Genomic DNA, 20,825 nt, shown 5'->3' on the forward strand with positions numbered 1-20,825 from the left:
GTATGGGAGTGTTGAGTAGAAAAAAATGAGAAGTTATCCCATTTGGTAGGAAAATCAGAAATGCAGTGTAATTGTTTTTATTCATTGATGAGGTGTGGGTGTCATTGACTGGACCAGCGTTTATTGCCCATCCCTGGTTGAACTTGAGAAAGGTGATGATGAGCTGCCTTCTTGAATCCCTGCAGTCCATGCTTTGTAGGTAGATTCACAATGCTGTGGGGGAGAGAATTCCAGGATTTTGACCCAGCAACACTGAAGGAACAGCAATATATTTCCATCTAGGTGGTGAGAGAACTGGAGGGGAGTGTGTAAATTGTGGTGTTCCCAAGTTTCTGTTGCCCTTGACCTTCAACATGGCAGTGTTCATGCATTTGAAAGGTGCTGAGTAAGCACTATTAGTGAATTCCTGCAGTTCATCTTGTCCATGGTACACACTGCTGTTACTGAGTGTCAGTGGGGAACGAGTGAATGTTTGTGGATGTGGTGCCAGTCAGGCAGACCGCATTCTCCTAGACCGTACGCAGCTTCTTCAGTGTCGTTGGAAATGAACCTATTCAGGCAAGTAGGCAGTATTTGTCAAAATTCCTGACTTGTGCCTTGTAGATAGCACACAGCCTTTGAGGAGTCAAGAGGTGTGTTATATGCTGCAGGATTCCTAGCCTCTGACCTGCTCTTGTAGCCTAGTATTGATATGGCTAGTCCAGTTCAATTTCTGGTCAATGGTAACCGCCAAGACGTTTTCAGTGATGATAATACCATTGAATATCATGGGGTGACGGTTAGAATCTCTGCTGTTGGAGATTGACTCGCACTTGTGTGGCACAAATATTAGTTGCCTCTGACAGCTCAAACCTGCATATTGCCCAGGACTCAGTGCATTTGAGCATGGACTGCTGCAGGATCCGAAGAATCGTGAATGGTGCTGAACATCGTGCAATCATTGGCAAACATCCTCACTTCAGACCTTATGATGGAGGGAAGGTCATTGACGTGATGTCCTGGAGCTGAGATGACTGAAGTTCAACAACTGTAATCATTATTTCTTGAGCCAACCAGCAGAATTTCCTCCTAATTCCCATTGATTAAAGTTTTGTTAGGACTCCTTGATGCGAAATACAGTCTTGAGGTCAAGGGTAGTCACATTCACCTCATCTTTGGAATTCAGCTCTTTTGTCCATGTTTAAATCAAAGCCACAATGCAGTTAGGAGTTGAGTAGCTGTGTTGGAACCCAAACTGAGCGTCAGGGAGTAAGTTACCATTGAGGATGTGCTGCTTAATGTCACTGTTGATGAACACTTCCATCTCGCTATTTACGATCAAGAGTAGACTTATGGGGTGATAATAGTTCAAATTGCATTTATCCTACATTTTCAGTACAGGACATTCTTGGCAATTTTCCATATTGTCAGGAAAATTCCAATGTGGTAACAGCCTGACTAGAGGCATGACAAGTTCTGGAGCACAATTTACAGTACTATTGCCGGAATGTTGCCAATAGCCTTTGCATTGTCCAGTGTTTTCTGCCATTTCTTGATATCACATATCCTCTCAGCATAAGGAGCAGGCCATTTAAGGCTGAGATGAGAGGAATTTACTCTGACGGTGCTGAATCTTTGGGATTTTTTATGCTGGAATAATATAATCACTATGGTGTGGAAGCAGGCTATTCAGCCCACACTGACCCTCCAAACAGCATCCCAGCCAGACGCACCCTATCCCTGCATTTTCTATGGCCAGTCCACCTAGCCTGCACATCCTTGGACACTGTGGGCAAATTAGTATGGCCAATCCATGTAACCTGCAAATCTTTGGACTTGGGAGGAAACCAGAGCACCCTGAGGGGACATGGGGAGAATGTGCAAACTCCACACAGACAGTCATCCAAGGCTGGCATTGAGGCCAAATCCCTGGTGCTGTGAGGCAACAGTGCTGACCACTAAGCCACCGCGCCACCCCAAGAAGTGGCTGAGTCATTGGAAGGTGAGTCATTGAGTACAATCAAGGCAGATATTGACAGATTTCTAGATATCAGTGACATTGAGGGATTTGGGGATGGAATGGGAAAATGGCATTGAGATGAATGATCAGTTGTTCAATGGTAGAGGAGGCTCAAGGGGCTGAATGGCCTTCTCCTGCTCCTATTTCCTACTTTCCCAGATTTAACTTAAGTCCTGAGGAAGGGTCACTGGACCCAAAACGTTAACTCTGATTTTTCTTCGCAGATGCTGCCAGACCTGCTGAGCTTTTCCAGCAACTTCTGTTTTTATTAACTTAAGTCACAACTGCTTCTCACATAGTGTGAAAGAATAAAAGGCCACCAACAACATTGAAATAATGTAAGAAAGAAGTAGCTAAGGTCTAATTAGGAAGAGTCATGGTTTTGAGGGTAATGATGGCATTGAATTGTACTGCATTAGCACGTTTCCAGAAAATAGCCTTCAATCACATCGAACCAAATGAGTCAAATGGCCTCTCGTTCTATTATCGTGTTTTTATCACAAAGATTGGAACTCAAGATATAAAGCATGTTTATTCAATATTCTTACCAATTACTAACAAGGTTATGTTGTTATTGTTTTTGCATTAAAACTGAAACAATTAATCCTCTGAACATTTCCTATCAGTAGGTTTCCATTTGTCACATCTCATGTTGGGATCCTACGTAACATTCAAGAAGTTGCTGAATTATGTCAGCACTGTTCCAGAATGGGTAGTGTTGAGGAAATCAGTTACAACTGCATTTTGCCTTGAGGCATTGTTGAGTGCAGAGACTGCAATCTGCCCCATTTATCCCAACCATTTTGAAGGAACACAGAAATTAGAGGAACACACGCTACAAGCTTTGCAATTTATAAACCATGTGAAAGTGATTTCTTGACAAGGTGCAGAATTCCACATGTCAATCCAAGTGTGTTAAATGGTGGTACTTATCAGATTAGAGTTCGGGAGGTCTGTCGGCAATCCTCAGCTTGAATTATGTAGGTTTCATTAAAGAATAGGCAGAAATCAAAAAGTGATGGAATGGTAGAAGACAGACAGTAGAACAATATGACAACAAAACTATGGAGAGACCACTGTCACTTCCTTCAGTAAGGAAGGCAAAGCAATAAATGTTTGACTTAATGCAATAATGCATTTCCTATTAAAATGCTACATGTCCTCAACAATTACTGAGCAATTTCTCATTTCATTCTGCTATGTGAATTGCCACTGTCCTCAATAAGTATCGCTGTACTGTTTCACTAAAACAACAGTGGTGTTTATTTTGGCTCTGATTTTGTTTTAAACACATTTGAAGGAACTGTGCTGGCTTTATTTTGTTGATATAGTGATTTTACCATAAAAAATGTATGAATTTTTGGCAACTTTATAAAAAATGAACATTCACAGTATAATAATTGGTATGATTTATAAGGTGAGAGAAGCTTTCATGGCTATTTCAGGCAGTGATATACAACATTGCTTTAATGTAATTTTGCAGAGATGGGAGGAAATATGACAGATAAATAATTTACTGTGTAAAGATATGGTGTCAAATAAATCTACATAAGCCTGTGTGTTTTATGAATGTGCACTGCATCTCCAATGAATGTCAGAAAGTACTCAATATTTCAAATTCCTTGTTTGATTTTAGGTGTATTTCTGTTGTAAAGTTCCAGCAATGGTATAACTCCAGTCAGCTACTAACCTTGTGCATAACATTTCAAGGATCATCAAACACATTTCTCTGTTCCCTCCTTTGATCAACATAGATCTTAATCCTGGATCATCAGCGGTCACACCAAACTTTAGTTCCAACATATGTTTGTTTTTAAAAGAGGACAGTTACAGAATAAATGACTGAATTTGTAAATTCAGTGCTTGTCTGAGAGAGAGAGCCCTTGGAATGTCACATATGATGAAGTGACAAGGTACAACAGATAGAGTTCTTCCAATGTTCTTTTTTTCCCATCAATTCTACACTCCTCGCTCCTATACAAAATATCCTCGCCCTAAAACCTGAATGCTGTCCCATTCCCTTTCCGTGATTATTCATTTCTTACTTTTTTGGGAAGATTGAAATATTCTCAGTTCAGTGTACAAGCACGATAGAACATAGAACCACCAAATACTACAACACAAAGGTGGCCATTGTGTCATGCTAGCTGTTTGACAGAGCTATCTGATTGGCTCCATACTGCTGATTCCTCCCTATAGTCTTGTTTTGTTGTACCCTTTATTTATCCAATTCTCTTTGAAATGTATAACTGGATTTCCCTCCAATTTTTTAGGCAGTGTATTCCAGACCATGACAACTCGCTATATAAAAACATTTTCCTCATGTCAACCTTAGTAATTTTGCCAGTCACCTTGATTCTGTGCCCAATGGTCACTGACCTTTCTGCCATCATAAACAGCTTCTCGTTATTTATTCTATCAGGACCAGCCATGACTTTGAACACCTCAATCAAATCCCCTTTTAACTTTTCCTGCAGTGAGCTAAACAAGCCACCTTCTCCAGACTCTCTGCACAGCCAACTGCCTTCAATCCTCATACTGTATCACTCCGGTAAGTATCTACTGAGTTCTCTCTGAGGCCCTGACATCCTTCCTGAAATTAAACACAATATTCTAACAAAGGCTTGTAAAGATGGTTTATAAAGGCTCATCTTTAACTTTTACCCTGTATGTAAACATCCCATATCCTTCCTTAACAGTACTCCCATCTTGTGTTGATATCTTCAAGATTTGAGTCCATGTACACAGTCTTCCTATAATTCCTTTAAAACTATATCACTTTGTTTATAATTAGAGAGAGGAGGGGTGGAGCTGGGGAAGGTATGTGGGATGGTTATAGATGAAAGCAGGTAGGGAGTGGTGGGGATTGGTCAGTGGGATGGGAGGGGCGGATAAGTGGGAGAGAAGATGGACAGGTTGTGTCAGGTCAGGAAGGTGGGGATGAAAGAGGGATGGACATGGGATGAGGCCGGAGGTAGGAGATTTTAAAACTGGTGAATTCCATACTTAGGCCATTGGGTTGTAGGCTCCCAAGGCGGAATATGAGGTAATGCTCATCCAGTTTGCGTGTGGTGTCACTGTGGCACCAGTGGAGGCCCAGGATGGGCATCTCACCCAGGGATTGGGAGGGGGAGTTAAAATGGTTGGCAACCGGAAGGTGTTGTCATTTGAGGCGTACAGAGTGCAGATGCTCTACAAAATGGTCTCTGAGTCTGCGCTTGGTCTCACCGATGTAGAGGAGGCCACATCGGGAGCAACGGATACGAGTTGGCGGATGTACCTGTCTGATATGAAAGATTGTTTTGGGCCTTGAATGGAGGTTGGGAGGAGTGTTGTAGAGGCAGGTGTAGCAATTACTGCGGTTGCAGGGAAAGGTGCCGGGTGAGGTGGCGTTGGTGGAGAGTATGGAACGGATGAGGAGCTTGAACAGTTCATCAACTTTACTAACACCTTTCACCCCAACCTCACATTCAACTGGACCATCTCTGATAGCTCCCTCTTCTTCCTGGACCTTTCTGTCTCTATCTCTGGTGACCGCCTCAAAACCGACATCTATTTCAAGCTCACCTACTCCCACAGCGACCTGGACTACACCTTCTCACCCACCTTCCTGCAAGAATGCGATCCCCTACTCCTAATTCCTCTGCCTCCACCACATATGCTCCCAGGATGGGGCGTTCCAAGTGTCATCCCAAGTGTCCTCCTATTTCAAGGACCACAACATCCCCCCACCGGTGATCAAAAATGCCTTCAACCACATCGCTTCCATTTCCCACACTTCTGTCCTCGAACACCCTTCCCCCAACAAAAATAAAGACAGAATCTCCCTTGTCCTCACATATCACCCCACCAACCTTCATATCTAACGTATCATTCTCTGCCACTTCTGCCACCTACAATCGACCCTTGACCAAAGAGACATTTCCCTCCCCACCCCTATCTGCGTACTAACTCTCCAGTAACCCTACCACCCCCGGCACCTTTCCCTGCAACCACAGGAGGTGCTACACCTGCTCCCACACTTCCTTTCTCATCTCCATTCAAGGCCCAAAGCAAACCTTTCATATCAGACGGGTTCACCTGTACATCCACCAACTTGGTCTACTGTATCCGCTGCTCCCGATGTGGCCTCCTCTACGTTGGTGAGACCAAGCGTAGACTCGGAGACTGTTTTGTAGAGCATCTGTGCTCTGTACGTGACAAACAACAACATCTTCCAATCGCCAACCATTTTAACTTCCCCTCCCACTCTCTGGATGACATGTCCATCCTGGGCCTCCTCCAGTGCCACAATGACACCACCCGCAAACTGGATGAGCAACACCTCACGTTCCACCTCAGGAGCCTACAGCCCGATGGCCTAAACATGGAATTCTCCAGTTTTAAAATCTCCCTACCCCCGGCCTCATCCCAGTCCAACCCTCCCTCTCATCCACGCCTCCTTGACCTGACACAACCTGTCCATCTTCTCTCCCACCTATACCCACCACTTCCTACCTGCACTCACCTATCACCACCCCACCTACCTTGCCCAGACCCACCCCTCCTCCCTCTATTTATTTCCCAGCTCCCTTCCACCTCCCCATTTCTGGAGAAGGGTCCCGACCCAAAATGTCAACTTTCCTGCTCCTCTGATGCTGCCTGGCCTGCTGTGTTCCTCCAGCTCCACACTGTGTTATCTCTGACTCCAGCATCTGCAGTTCTTGCTATCTCATTTTGTTTATGTTGCCTCTTCTCAATCGTCCTTCCTGTCCCTAGAACATAGGAGGAGAGGTGACCTTATAGAGGTTTATAAAATCATGAGGGGCATAGATAAGGCGAGTAGCAAAAGGTCTTTTCCCCATGGTATGGGAGTCCAAAACTAGAGGCATAAGTTTAAGGTAAAAGGGGAAAGATTTAAAACGGACCTAAAAGGGCAACTTTTTCACACAGAAGGTGGTCCGTGTATGGAACGAGCTGCCAGAGGAGGCTGTGGAGGTGGGTACAATTATGGCATTTAAAAGTCATATGGACAGGTACATGGATAGGAAAGGTTTAGAGAGATATGGGGCACATGCAGGCAAATGGGACTAGTTTAGTTTAGGGAAGCTGATCAGCATGAACATTTTGGGTCAAAGGGCCTGTTTCCGTGCTGTATGAATCTGTGACTCCATGACTTTACTATAGTTCATCGCTTCATATTTCTCTGCAGTAAATTTCACCTACCGTGTGTCTGCCCCTTTGCCACTCTGTCAATGTACTTCCAAACAGTGTTACTCTCCTCTTTATTGTGTAATCCATTTAGAGGTTCATTATCATTCGCAAACAATGTAATAAAACCCTGTGTACCCATTTCCAGGCCATTAATATAAATCTAGAAGATGAAAATAGGAAGTTTCCCTCATTTTAAAGATCTACAGCCCTAATAACCTGAACATGCAACAGTATGTTTTTCATTTTGGTCATTACAATAGCAAGCAACACACACAAAGAAAAGAACTTTTGTCACAGTTTACAAGATATCCCAGTGATTGGGAAATTGCTTTTGTGAGTTGTTATGCACAGGGTCATGAGTTGAAATTCCTTCTACAGATATTTCTTTTGACAACAATACCAAAAAAAATACAAGGGTAGCAGGCGGTCCTAAGCACTTTAATGTTCCTTGACTTGTGTTTGTTTTTACATTATAATATGGTCATGTATCAGGTCATGGAATAGTCTTCTCCTTTGCAGAAATAACAAGGATGACCACCTCGTATACAGGAAACTCCAGGTCTGTAACCAACTGTAAAAACACATCCATTGGCATAAAACTGATTTGCTTTCCCTCCCACTTTCCCTCCACCCACTCAATTTTTTAAAAATAAGTATTAATTTGCAGAGACTAAAATATCAGAAATTTAACAAGTCTTTGTAGAAAGACAAAATATGAACAACTCGCATAAAAGGCGGGATACTGAAAGAAATTTTGAGATTGGTATAAAATGCAAAGTTGATTTAGTGTCTATTCACACAGATCAATGAAATGTATCAGAGATAGTAGGAACTGCTGATGCTGGAGAATCTGAGATAACAAGGTGTAGAGCTGGATGAACACAGCAGGCCAAGCAGCATCAGAGGAGCAGGAAAGCTGACGTTTCGGGTCTAGACCCTTCTTCAGAAATGGAGGAGGGAAAGGGGATTCTGAAATAAATAGGGAGAGAGGGGGAGGCAGATAGAAGATGGATAAAGGAGTAGATAGGTATCGACCTGTTATAGGAAGTAATCCAAAAGGCATTCTAGCTTTTGTAACTTTTAGAGAGGGTCAGCATATGAAGGCAGAAAGTATTGCTCATCTACACAAAGCTGTGCAGCAGGTGGTAAAGAAGACAAATGGTATGGTAACCCTCATAAGTGAGAGAATTCGAGTAGAAGGAGGAGCAGGGATGTGTTGCTGAAATTGTACAAGGCCTTGGTGAAATCAAACTGGAATATTGTGGTCAGATTTGGTCTCCTTATCTGAGAAAAGATGTTCTGACTGGAGGGAGTGCAACGAATGTTTACCAGACTGATTCTGGGATGAAAGGACCGACATATAAAGAGAGACCAGAGTGGTTAGGACTATAATATGATATAAAATGAGGGTAGAAACCTGTAAAATTCTATCAGGGTAAACACAGGAAGGACATTCCTGATGCCGGAGAGTCCAGAAACAGGGGTCACTGTTTATAAACATGAAATAGGCCATTTAGGATTGAGATGTGAGAAATGTCTTCACCTAGAGAGTGGTGAGCCTGTGGAATTCTCTGCTACAGAAAGCAGAGAATGTTTTTGAGAATGAGTTAGATATAGTTCTTAGGGTTAAAGGATCAAAGGGTATGGGGAGAAAGTGGGAACAGGGTACCATGGCGGATGTTCGGCTGTGATCATATTGAATGGCAGAGTAGGCTCAAAGAGCCAAATGGCTTAGTCTTGTTCCTACTTTCGATATGTCTGTGTTAAAACCCAGGTAAGACCTGATCTGCAGTACCATATGTAGTCTCTGACTGCACACAATAGTAAAGGGATATTCGTTTTGGAATGATTGCTGAACAGATTCTTTTGGATATGACTAGCGCTCTAATTATAACTAGTGTCCTAGTGCTCTAATTCTAAAATGCATACTATATGTTCATATGTTCCATATTCCATATCGTCATATGTTGAGAGAATACATAAACCTAGAATATAGATTTTTAGAGGTGATTTAACTGAGGTTTTCAGGAATTAATATGTGGCGATGTGGGTGAGCCCTCGGACAAGGGGAGGTATTCTTAAAATCAGTGCTAGGCCAATGCAGAGAGATGTTAGGACACACTTCTTCAAAGAAAGGGTGTTGGAAGTGTGAAACTCTCTCCCTCAAAAGTTGATAGATGCTAATAGCGGTTTCCTCCCACAGTCCAAAGATGTGCAGGTTAGGTGGATTAGCCGTGCTAAACTGTCCGTAGTGTCCAGGGCTGTGTACGTTTGGTAGATTAGACATGGGAAATGCAGGGTTACAGGGAAAGGGTAGGGGGATGGGTCTGGGTGGGATGCTCTTCGGAAGGGCGGTGTGGCCTTGTTGGGCCAAATGGCCTGTTTTCACACTGTAGGGATTCTATGATGATGATGAATTAAAAATCTGAGATCATTTAATTTTTCTGCCTGTATTATTTTCAACTGCCCTGATATCTAAATAGATTTTAGTAATACATTCACTTAAGTTACAGGAAACCTTTTCTTTAAATATTTCTAAAACCACTGGATCTGTCTGTATCTCCACAGAAATTTTCTTATGCCCTTGAAAAGTCAGAGGATCATTGCATCAGGTTTTGTTTAAGACTGTAACTATAAATTATGAAGAATAAATAAATAATTTTTAAATTACATGTGTATTTACAGGCCACTGACTCTTTAAGGTTTGCAGCATATGCTAAAATATTATTGACATTAGAAGCAAGTGCGGGAATAGGTTACATATCCCTGAGCCTTCTCTGCCATTCAGTATATGGATAGCTTGCCTTGTACTTCAAACCTGCTTTCCTGCCCTATCCCACATCAAAAAGAATCAGTATACTTCAGGCTAGACAGTAGCAGTGAGAATACCAGCTAATACTGGGATGGCACCGCTTCTAATCAACTCAGCAAACTAGCCAATGATCTATTAAACTAAAACAAAGTTGGTGGAAAAGCTCAGCAGGTCTGGCAGCATCTGTGAAGGAGAAAACAGAGTTAACGTTTCGGACCCAAAACGTTAACTCTGTTTTCTCCTTCACAGGTGCTGCTAGACCTGCTGAGCTTTTCCAGCAACTTTGTTTTTGTTCCTGATTTACAACATCCGCAGTTCTTTTGGTTTTTATTTTGATCAATTAATCTAGTCAACCTTTAGATAGGCTACATTCCTTTCTCACTATAGGAAGTAACTTCTTGGACTTATCTCATTTAAAGTCTCAAATCAAAACAAAGATTTGAATACTCTATACTTATAACTATCCCATCAACAAGTACATATCTTCATAACTTAATGCTCAATTTCACTGTCGCTGGATCAAAATCCTGGAATTGTCTCCCTACAGATATTGTGGGTCTACTTATAAGGCATGAACTGTAGCATTTCAAGAAGGCGGCTCACCAACACCTTCTCAAAGGACAACTAGGATTGGGTAATAAATGCTGGAAGAGCCAGTGATGCCCACATTCTGTTAGTGAATAAAAAAATGTAAACGTCACTTCCAGTCAGCCACACAATTGAGCGGTTCACACATTCTACATTTGTTAGAATGTGTCTTAGTTTCTTCCTGCAGTCTTGGAAACATTAAACAAACCTTGGCATTACTTGTAATGATTTAATCTGGGATATCATTTTGAATACAGCTGGTTTTTAAACACATTAGCTATTATGTCTGATTAAAAGGACAACGGCCAAACAAAAGAAAAATTAGTTTAAAAGTTCTGTAACTCCTTATGCATCTTCTTCTAATTATGTCGGATATAATAAAGGTTTTAAAGTCATTCTAAAATGATTAACACCTCTGGTAAGTATCGTATGTGATTTAGCCAAATGCTAACAACCTACAGGATTATTTAAACTCATTGTACTGTCTTTAACATGTTATTTATTGCTTTTTGATGCAATTACTACAATGCTGGCAGGGAAAGTAAGACTGCAACTTTTGACCCAAAGCTCATCATGGAGGTTTTAAGTGATTGTCTCCGCCAGAGCTCGCATCTTCATTAATTACCCAGGCCTCTAACAACCACACTACTGAAATAACCCAAACAAGGAGCTTAATGAAATATGCTTCACATTATGTTTCCCATGGAAAAGGATGAAAGTGGCTGCTGGGGAATCAATTACATTAAATCTGCTGATCCCTGCAACCTTGTATGGATGCGAATGAGTATTGTGCATTTGATTTGAAAAGTCAAAGGGGGCAATGCAGCAGACTGTCTGTTTTTTTTAACCCAGTCAGATGCAGACCATTATGAGAAACACAGAAGGTTTGATGTAGATGAACATGTAACCTCTTTCATACAGAAGTAGAGATTATATAAGCTAATTTGGGAAATTGGTTGAAGGATTTATTGGCCAAGAGTTTTGATCCCGGGCCACATCAGCAGATATAACAATAGTTTTAAAGTCATGCTCAAATGGCTAACATTGTTGGTAATGTACTGTGTGTGCTGAAGGTGAATCTCCCCCTCTTCTGCAATTTGGGCAATTCAAACACATATAAAATATATCAAAGTTGTCTGACTGTCAGCTGATCCTGGAATGGATGGCCCATCCTGTGTTTCCCAATGGGTGAACTGTCATTTCTGCTTAATCAGAATGAAAGTACCGACTGGAATCTCCAGAGATAGCTGTGGAGGTGGTCACCGCTACCTGATGCTGTGATGTTAGCCAGTGCAGAAGACCGACGGGTTATTCAATGTTGCAAAATGCTCATGGACCTGCTGTGTTCTGACATGGTAAGTAGCTTAGTTCATAGACTCCCAGGTCCAAGGAAATGATCAATCTGGCTGCTGCAGATAACTTGTGAGGCACAGCATTTACCCCTCCTTCATGATCGACGCTTGTGTCTGTAAGCAGCCAACATTGCTGACTACAAAAATACATATCAATACCCATTTCTGCACAGGTGCAGTCGAAAGCAATATCTCCAGGTATACTGTCGAGGGTAACATAAATTCCTTTTGTCACTGTAGACCAAAACAGCATAGGATGCAACACCCTTGTGTGATCAGAAAGCAGATGCAGTTATGTTGTTGGCATTTCTGCAGCAGTAAATACAAATTTACCAATAACCCGAGTTACTTCTTTAAAGGGATGCTTTGGTGTTCCAAGGAAATGCACAAAGAACAGATATGGCCTGTTCTGTGCACAAAGGGATCCAAATTTCATGGGCATCAAAATCCAATTTGACCAGAGGCAGACAATGGCATGCAGCCCACCCTCCCCATTTCTATCCCACCATTCCTATTCTAATCCAACCCAATCCCGCCTACCCTTATTCCTACTCCACCCCCGATCCTGCTCTACCCTCTCCCATTCCTATTCATCCCAACCCTGTTCCTATCACACCATTCCCCATTTCAATCCATCCCACCCCCATTCCTGTCCCAACCTTCCCATTCCTATCCATCCAACCTCCATTCCTATGCTAAGCAACCCCATTGCTATCACACTTCCCATTCCTATTACACCCTCTCAATTCCTATCCATCCCATCCTGATTCCTATCCCACCGTCCCCCATTCCAATCCATCCCAACCCCATTCCTATCCAATCCATAACCATCCTGTTGGACCGAGCCAGGAAGAATCACAGAATTGTCCTGGCACAGAATAAGGCTATTTGGCCCATCATATCTGTGCTGGCTGTCCATGTGAACATTCTAACTTTCGATTTTCCTGCCTTTTCTGCAAATCCTTGCACATTGTTTCTATTCAAATTCTCATCCAATGCCTTCTTGAATGCCTCAGTTGACTCTGCCTCCATCACACTTCCAGGCAGTGCATTCCAGACCCAAACAATTCATTGTGTGAAAATCATTTTTCTCAGGTCTTATTTGCTACGTTTGTAAATCAATTTAATTCTATGACCTCTCATTCTCAATCCTTTTACAAGTTTCTCCCTATCTATTCTATCCAGACTTCTATCTGATCTCCTCTTAGCCTTCTTCTCTCCAAGGAGAACAGTCCCAACCTCCCCAATCTATCCTCATCATGGAGTTTTCTCATCCCTTGGAACTATTTTTATAAATCGCTCTGTGCACCCTCTAATGCATTCACATCCTATAATATGGTACCCACAACTGTACACAACACTGTGGCTGAGTTCTAACACGTGTTTTGCATTAGTTCAGCATCATCTCCCTGTTTTAGTACTCAATATCCTTAATAATAAAGCCCAGGACAAAGTACGGTTTATTCACTGCTCTCTCCGCTAGCCCTACGACCTTCAGTGATCTGTGCAGATATACACTTAAATCCCTCTGTTCCTGCAGTTACCCTTTTATATCATTCATCCATGTTTTTCCAACTGAAATGTGTCACCTTAAATTTCCCTGCATTGAACTGTATTTGCCACATATCCACCCACTCCACCAACTTGTCAATGTGCCTTTTAAATTCTCCACTGTCCTCTTCACAGTTTACAATGTTTACAAGTTTTGTATTGTCCATAAGCTTTGAACTTGTCCCCTGCACACCAAGATATAGATCATTAACATATGTCAGGAAAAGTAGGGCTTCCAATACTGACCCCAGGAAACTTTCCTCTAGCCAGAAAAATATCTATTAACTTTTACTGTTTGTTTCCTGTTACTCAGAGTTCAGAACAGAGTTAGCTCTGTTTCTCTCTGTTCCTCACTCCACAGATGCTGCCAGACCTGCTGAGTTTTTCCAGTACTGTTTGCTTCTATTTTAGATTTGCGGTATTTTGCTTTTACCTCAATTTTATGTTTTGACTTTGGAGCATGTCAGAATCTTATAACATCTTATAACACAATAACACCTTGCATTGGAAACTGTTTTGATTTGATGCATTATGTTTTAATTTACATACTTAAACGAATTGCCCAGGGCAGATATTACCAATCTCGTTTTACCTGGATGAGATTGAAGACCTACTAACTCAGCGTCATTGTAGATCTCCTTTCCTGATTTCAAAGGTCAGAAAAATAAGACAGAGATACAATAAAGTTCTGGAGACTTTAAGAAGATTTTTTTTACAGACATAAACATTGAAGAAATATGTGCACTGTGAATTGGTGAAAGATGTTATTTAGGAGAAGGGAATGTGAAGTGATTTAGCACATTGGAATTCTCTGCTTACAATGGGATTGAGTTTAGCTGTGGTCACTGGTTAACAAAAGTCTTACATTCTGGAAAAACATCAACTCAGAATAATTGGTGTCTCATAAGCTTGCAAAATGCCATGTCCAAAGTTTTTTTGCAAATATTTGGTGGGAAAAAGAAACATTTACTGGTATAACAAGGAAAACTGAACCTTTGTTCTTCATTTCCATGGGAATATAAGAGCAATTCTATTTATTGAAAACATATGTATCAGTGGATTTTACGCAAGTACCTAAGCAGAGTCAGGAAAGAATCTGGGCTTCTCGTAAGAAATGAGAAGCACAGATGGATGCCTAGTGTCTGCTTATATTGGGTAAGAAAGATAATGTATGTTGTGTTACACATAGATCCAGGATGAGATTCCCAAATTTGTTACTTTTCCAAACAGGATACCCAAACTGTAAGTGGGGGAGGATGAATGGGCACTCCTTCTTTATTTCCCCGTCCCCTTGGTTGGTCACAGCAAGGTTAATTTAAAAATGGATTGCTTCTCTTGTGGATTCCTTTCTCCTAGAACCAAATGAACTTACGTTTTAAAAGGAGCCAATTTAACCAGGTTTTCATGAATTAACAAAAGGAGTGAGTTTCTCATTACTACACTCGTGAAGAGGTACTAACACAACACACTTACAGACTAAGAAGAAAAGGTGAGTTCAAAAGGATAAAGGTTTTTTAAAAAAAGATACACAGATCAGTTTCTGAATTGTTCACAAGCAGCAGAGAGTTGAACTTTGTGACCATGCAGTAAGGTTTACTGGTAATGTTGACATTGATAGTTGAACAGTCAATTTCACAATCCTTAGTTGATTAAAGATGAGATAGTAAGGCATGATCTTCAATTATCCGATGTGACACTTATGTGTAAATGTGAGATGTGGGTCTCATTGTCCTGAAAAAAGAACGTTTATTAAACTCTTTAGGATTTACATATGTACACTACAATTATCTACGGTCTTGCATGTCTGGCACAACTAAGCAACTCAAATGTACTGAAATATGCTTGCCTTTTTTGATTCTTTTCAAGTTAATTTAATTCTACATGTAGGGGACAAAGAATCCATTTGTCTGGATTGCTGCACTTGGAGTAAGAAATGGTCATTACCCGCAACCTGGGGTTGGGGGTGGTGGGGTCGGGGGTGCTGGGGGGTGGGGACGTGCGCGTTGGGGTTGAACCAAGGAATAGTCTTCAAGTATGACCTTCGCAGCATGTTGGAACCTGGCCTGATACATACAAAAATGTTCAGTCCCACTAGAACACTCCAGTAGAGTTCAAACTGGCTTTTTCAACTGTGTCCTTGTGCCTTCTTCAAAAGGAAAAATTCAAAATGTGTCTGTAGCTTGAGACATAATCCATAGGGTTTGGGTTGTTGTTGAACAGGGATTTGTTAGCCCTCATTATCTTTGTTGTCACAAGAGATTATAATCTGTTATGCCTTGCCTTTTTCCTCTGTTTGAAGGGCTTTTGTTTAAATTCCTTTCATATCCAAACATATGAAATTTCATGGATCTTGCTGTATCTTTTTCTCTCTCTCTGTCACTACAGAGAGCTACTTAATTTACACCTACAGTTTTTTCTGGCTATATCAGCTCACTTTTAAAAAACACATTTTGGAATTACAACTTAAAAATGTCCACAATATTTTGAAGTTCTGATCCATGGTCCTGACAAATAGCAGCTGATGTGAACATTTTTTTCATCTTTGAAAATGGTTTTCTTTTCGCATGTACTGTTCCTCTGTAATCCTGTTGACACAACAACAACCCTCTCCTCAGCAATATTTTTCTTCTATTTCTTCAAGGGATATGGGTGTCACTGACTGGCCAGCATTTATCACCCGTCCCTAGAGGCCGTTGAGAAGGTGGTGGTAAACTGCCTTCTTGAACTGCTGCAGTCCATGTATTGTAAGTAGACCCACAATGTTGTTAGGGAGGGAGATTCAAAATTTTGACCCTGCAACACTGAAGGAACGGTGATATATTTCCAAATCAGGGCAGTGAGCAGCTTGGAGGAGAGCCTGCTGGTGGTGGTGTTCCCATGTAACTTTTAAAAATATTCATTGATGGGATGTGAGTTTTGCTGAGCCTTCAGACGGCATCAAAATGTCTCCAGCAGTTTCTGTGTTTGTTTCAGATTTCCAGCATCCACAGTATTTATAATATTTTATAAGATTAGTCACTGAATTGCATTTTTACATTATCACAGTTACAACTTTTGGATATTTGCAACTATTGTGTATTCCCAACCATGGTTAAAGAGTAAATTGTAGTTATATACACCATATTAACGTCATATGATCACATTTTTCAGCAAAACCATCTCTTCCTGTTCATCTTCCTCTTTACAGCCTTGGTCCCTTGGCTCATAGGGAGCACAGAGAAACTGGTAGGCAAAATGCAACAGACAGAAGGTAAATTTCCTGCTGGTAAAATTCCAATTGGAAAATGCTGCAGAGTTAATCAAGCCTAAGCCTCATGTTTCAGAAATGAATGCGTGGGAGTATGTTCGACACTATGACTTATACATTGAGTTTCCTAAGGCCATATTTACTACTCAAGCTTTCCTTTTGCCTTATGAGATCATCCAAACTGCACTCAAGTCTGTTTGTAGCTTTGTAATCCACTTCCAGTCATTGTTTATCTTCAAATGTGAAGTGGAAATGTAGGAGCAGTGGCTATGACATTCCAATAGCTGTAGTATCATAAATGCATTTGCGATGATGGATTTCCCTTGCCTGATAGTTAATCAGAAATCAGCGATGTGGAAAAGACAGAGTTTTAAAGTTTAGATTAGGGATAGAGCCATCATCCTGAGAGAAAGGTTCTTTGGCTTTGGAATTGGTCCACATTGACCAGGTTCTGCTGCATCAACACAAACCTATGTCACCAGTTTTGACCAGTGAGCTCAGGATGCCCCAATATATAGTGCCTCGTTCCCAAAGTCAAAAAGGTTCAGTTAGCGGAGATGGTAGTATCCTGCTTTCTGTGTGTTTGTGCTTGAGGGGACGGAAAGATTGGGAAACAGTGGGGAGAAGATTGGGAGTGGATCCTGTAGTTGAACGTAGAAGCATTAGGTCTCCCTGGCTCCATCTTCAAGTATATAAATTTACCTATTTGTTGGTAAACTCCAGTGGCTCCCATTAATGATCTCTGGTCTAAATATTGCTCGGCAGAGGAAATTGATGACAGTGAGCACGGTTTGTTCTTCAGACAGCTAAAATCCAAATTGGAAAGGGGCGTGAAATTGACGTTCTACCTTGTATAAACAGCTAAGAGATCTATTGCCAGTTTCAGGAAAGCTGTTTATGTGCTGGCTGTATACTCCCATCTAGTAATTTCACATTTTCTCACATTATATTCCATTGTTCAGATCTTTGACCACTCACTTCACCTATCTATATCTTTTTGTAACTTCCTTATGTCCACTTCACAACTTACTTTCCTACTTATCATTGTATTGTTAGCAAATTTGGCAACCATACTTTCCATCCCTTCATCTAAGTCATTTTGATCCTATCTGTCTAGGTATTCGACTGCTATGTGATTCAGATTTTTGCTTTTAAAGCACCATTTTCCCAGTGCTTAACATCCTTTCCTCTCATTTACGATGTACTCCATAATATTTACATCCTACCTTCTCGTCTTGGTCTTTCTGCTGGGTTTTCTAAAAATATTTCTTCCTTTTTCTCCAATATGTTACTCTCATTCAGCATGGATAGCTCTCATCGTTATCTGAAGAGCCCGTTGTTCTCTCATTAATATGGTCCAGCTGCTGATTGACAATCTCAGCATGTAGACATATCAATAGCTTTCTTCAATATGCTTTTCACCTTTCTCAGCAGATGTGCTCGCTTTGCATGATAGATAATGCCTAAAACAATCCTTTCTGACAAAATCACATCTTTTGGTTGTCCAAACTTTCAGGTTTCTGCTTGACATATCATTGCAGTCATATGCTGATCAATGGCCTCCCTCTCTGAAATTGAACAGATACCATTCACAAATAACATTAATGTGAAATTCAAAGTGTGTCCTCAATACTTCCAAACTTTCTCCTCTTTGGCTTTCCTGCTTCTCAGTGAGATCTAGGCTCCAGCACAGTTTGTAGTCCTCTTTCTTCAGCACTGATAGCAGGGTTACAACTCTTACATGCTTAGGTTTATTTTTGATTAATCCCGTTGCTATGAAAAAAGTGTCCAATATACTCACATATCTCCTTTCAGGACATCTCTGCAGGAGTTCCTCAGGTAGTGTCCTAGACCCAATCATCTTCAGCTGCTTCATCAATGACCTTCCCTCCATCATAAGGCCAGAAGTGGGGATGTTCGCTGATGATTACACAATGTTCAGCACCATTCGCAATTCCATCAGATACTAAAGTAGTCCATGTTCAAATACAACGAGATCTGGTCAATATCCAGGCTCGGACTAAAAAGTGGCAAGTAACATTCGCGCCACACAAATGTCAGGCTATGACCATCACCAATAAGAGATAATCTAACCACCATCCCTTTGGCATTTAATGGTTTTACCATCACTAAATCCCCCACTATCAACATCCTGGAGGTTATCATTGACCAACTGGACTCACCACATAAACACAATGGCCACAACAGCAGGTCAGAAGTTTGGAATACTATGGTGAGTAACTCACCTCCTGACTCCCTACAGCCTGTACACCATCTACAAGGCACAAGTAGAGAGCGTGATGGAATACTCCCCACTTGCCTGAATGGGTGCAGCTCCAACAACACTCAAGAAGCTTGACACCATCAGGACAAAGCAGCCCACTTGATTGGGACTACATCCACAGGCATCCACTCCCTCCATTACCGACGCTCAGTAGCAGCAGTGTGTACTATCTACCAGATGCACTGCAGAAATTCACCAAAAATCCTCAGACACCACCTTTCAAACCCATGACCACTTCCATCTAGAAAGACATGGGCAGCAGATATATGGGAACACCACCACCTTCAAATTCCCTTCCAAGCCACTCACCATCCTGACTTGGAAATACATCACTGTTCCTTCACTATCACTGGGTCAAAATCCTGGAATTCCCTCCCTAATAGCATTGTGGGTCAACCCACAGCAGGTAGACTGCAGTGGTTTAAGAAGGCAGCTCACCATCTCTTCTCGAGGGCAACTAGGGATGGGCAATAAATGTTGGCCAGCCAGCAACGCCCACATTCCACAAATAAATTTTAAAAAATTTCCAGAGCAGCAGGGACTGGAAAGTGCACAGCCATTTTCACTCACCCAGTAATTTAAAATTGCCTTCTTTACTTCTTTCTTGTTGTTTTTTACAGATGCTAGTCCCCTTACAGATCCAAAAATCCAAACAGTTCACCGCCATGTTACAGGTGATGAGCGTTTAATGGCTGCTGCAGATTGCATAGGACAGCACTAACAACAAGAGGTCAAAGTCACACGACTACTGCAAGCCAGCCACTGCACTAAAGCTACAATTGCATGTCTCCAAACATGAAGTATGTGTTTTTTTCTCTCTACCCAGTGTGAGGAATACATTGGTTTTCTTGAATTTATTAAAATGTTCCAAACTTTTCAAACCTGAGCAACCTCCAGTTAGCAACGTTACAATGGAATAGTGATCCATTTCTTTCTGTTATAAAATGTAGCTTATAGAAAAGGGTGGTATTCCAGAGAAGAATGCCATCCAGTGTATTTCGTTCTTGTTCTCCTCTCATCAACTGTGAACTGTTAGGTATAATCAGGTGAACATGTTCTGAGTGGCCATTGTCATAGACCAGAACAAACGAACTGATTGTAGGAAGTCCTGTCTGAAGTGAATGGCATTTCAAGGCTCACCATGACCTGCCGTTCATGTCATGGGGAGAGTAGACTAATTATAAGTTCAGGAAATAGTGCGACGATGCTGTGGCTTTAAGAGGTTATTTTGTCCTTTTTTTAAAGGTAGATTTCAAGACAGAGGTGTTGAGCTGTCGAGTTGGAATGCCACTAAAATACACAGCTTGTATAGAAGCAGCCTGGTTGGGTGTGGTTAGCTTTCAGAACTGGTTCTGAGAAAAGGCCACCGGACGCGAAACATTAACTCTGTTTTTTCCTTTACCGATGCTGCCAGACCTGCTGGGATTTTCCAGTAACTTTGTTTTTGTTCCTGATTTACCGCATCCGCTGTTCTTTCTGTTCCTTTTTCTTTTGTTGTATTTTAACTACAGTGTTTAAATAAATTGTGTTTTGCTTAACGTTGAGTAATCTGGCCAGTCGCATTGTATCTGGCAGCTTATATTTCCCTTTAAAATAAGAAAGGTTAGGGTCTAGGCTACCTTCTTAAAATATTTTTAAGGGGTCTGGTCTGGTCCATAACAATAGCTCGGGTGAAAAGAGTCCCGGAATTTAATTGGGTTTGGTTATATCTCATAGCCTCAGTCTGCATTTATTGCCACTGTATCTTATCAACTCCTTTGATAGTGACTCCATACATTTCAAATAAAACAAACACTCCA

Source organism: Rhincodon typus, chromosome 34, assembly GCF_021869965.1.
Source record: "Rhincodon typus isolate 14 chromosome 34, sRhiTyp1.1, whole genome shotgun sequence".
Taxonomy (NCBI): domain Eukaryota; kingdom Metazoa; phylum Chordata; class Chondrichthyes; order Orectolobiformes; family Rhincodontidae; genus Rhincodon; species Rhincodon typus.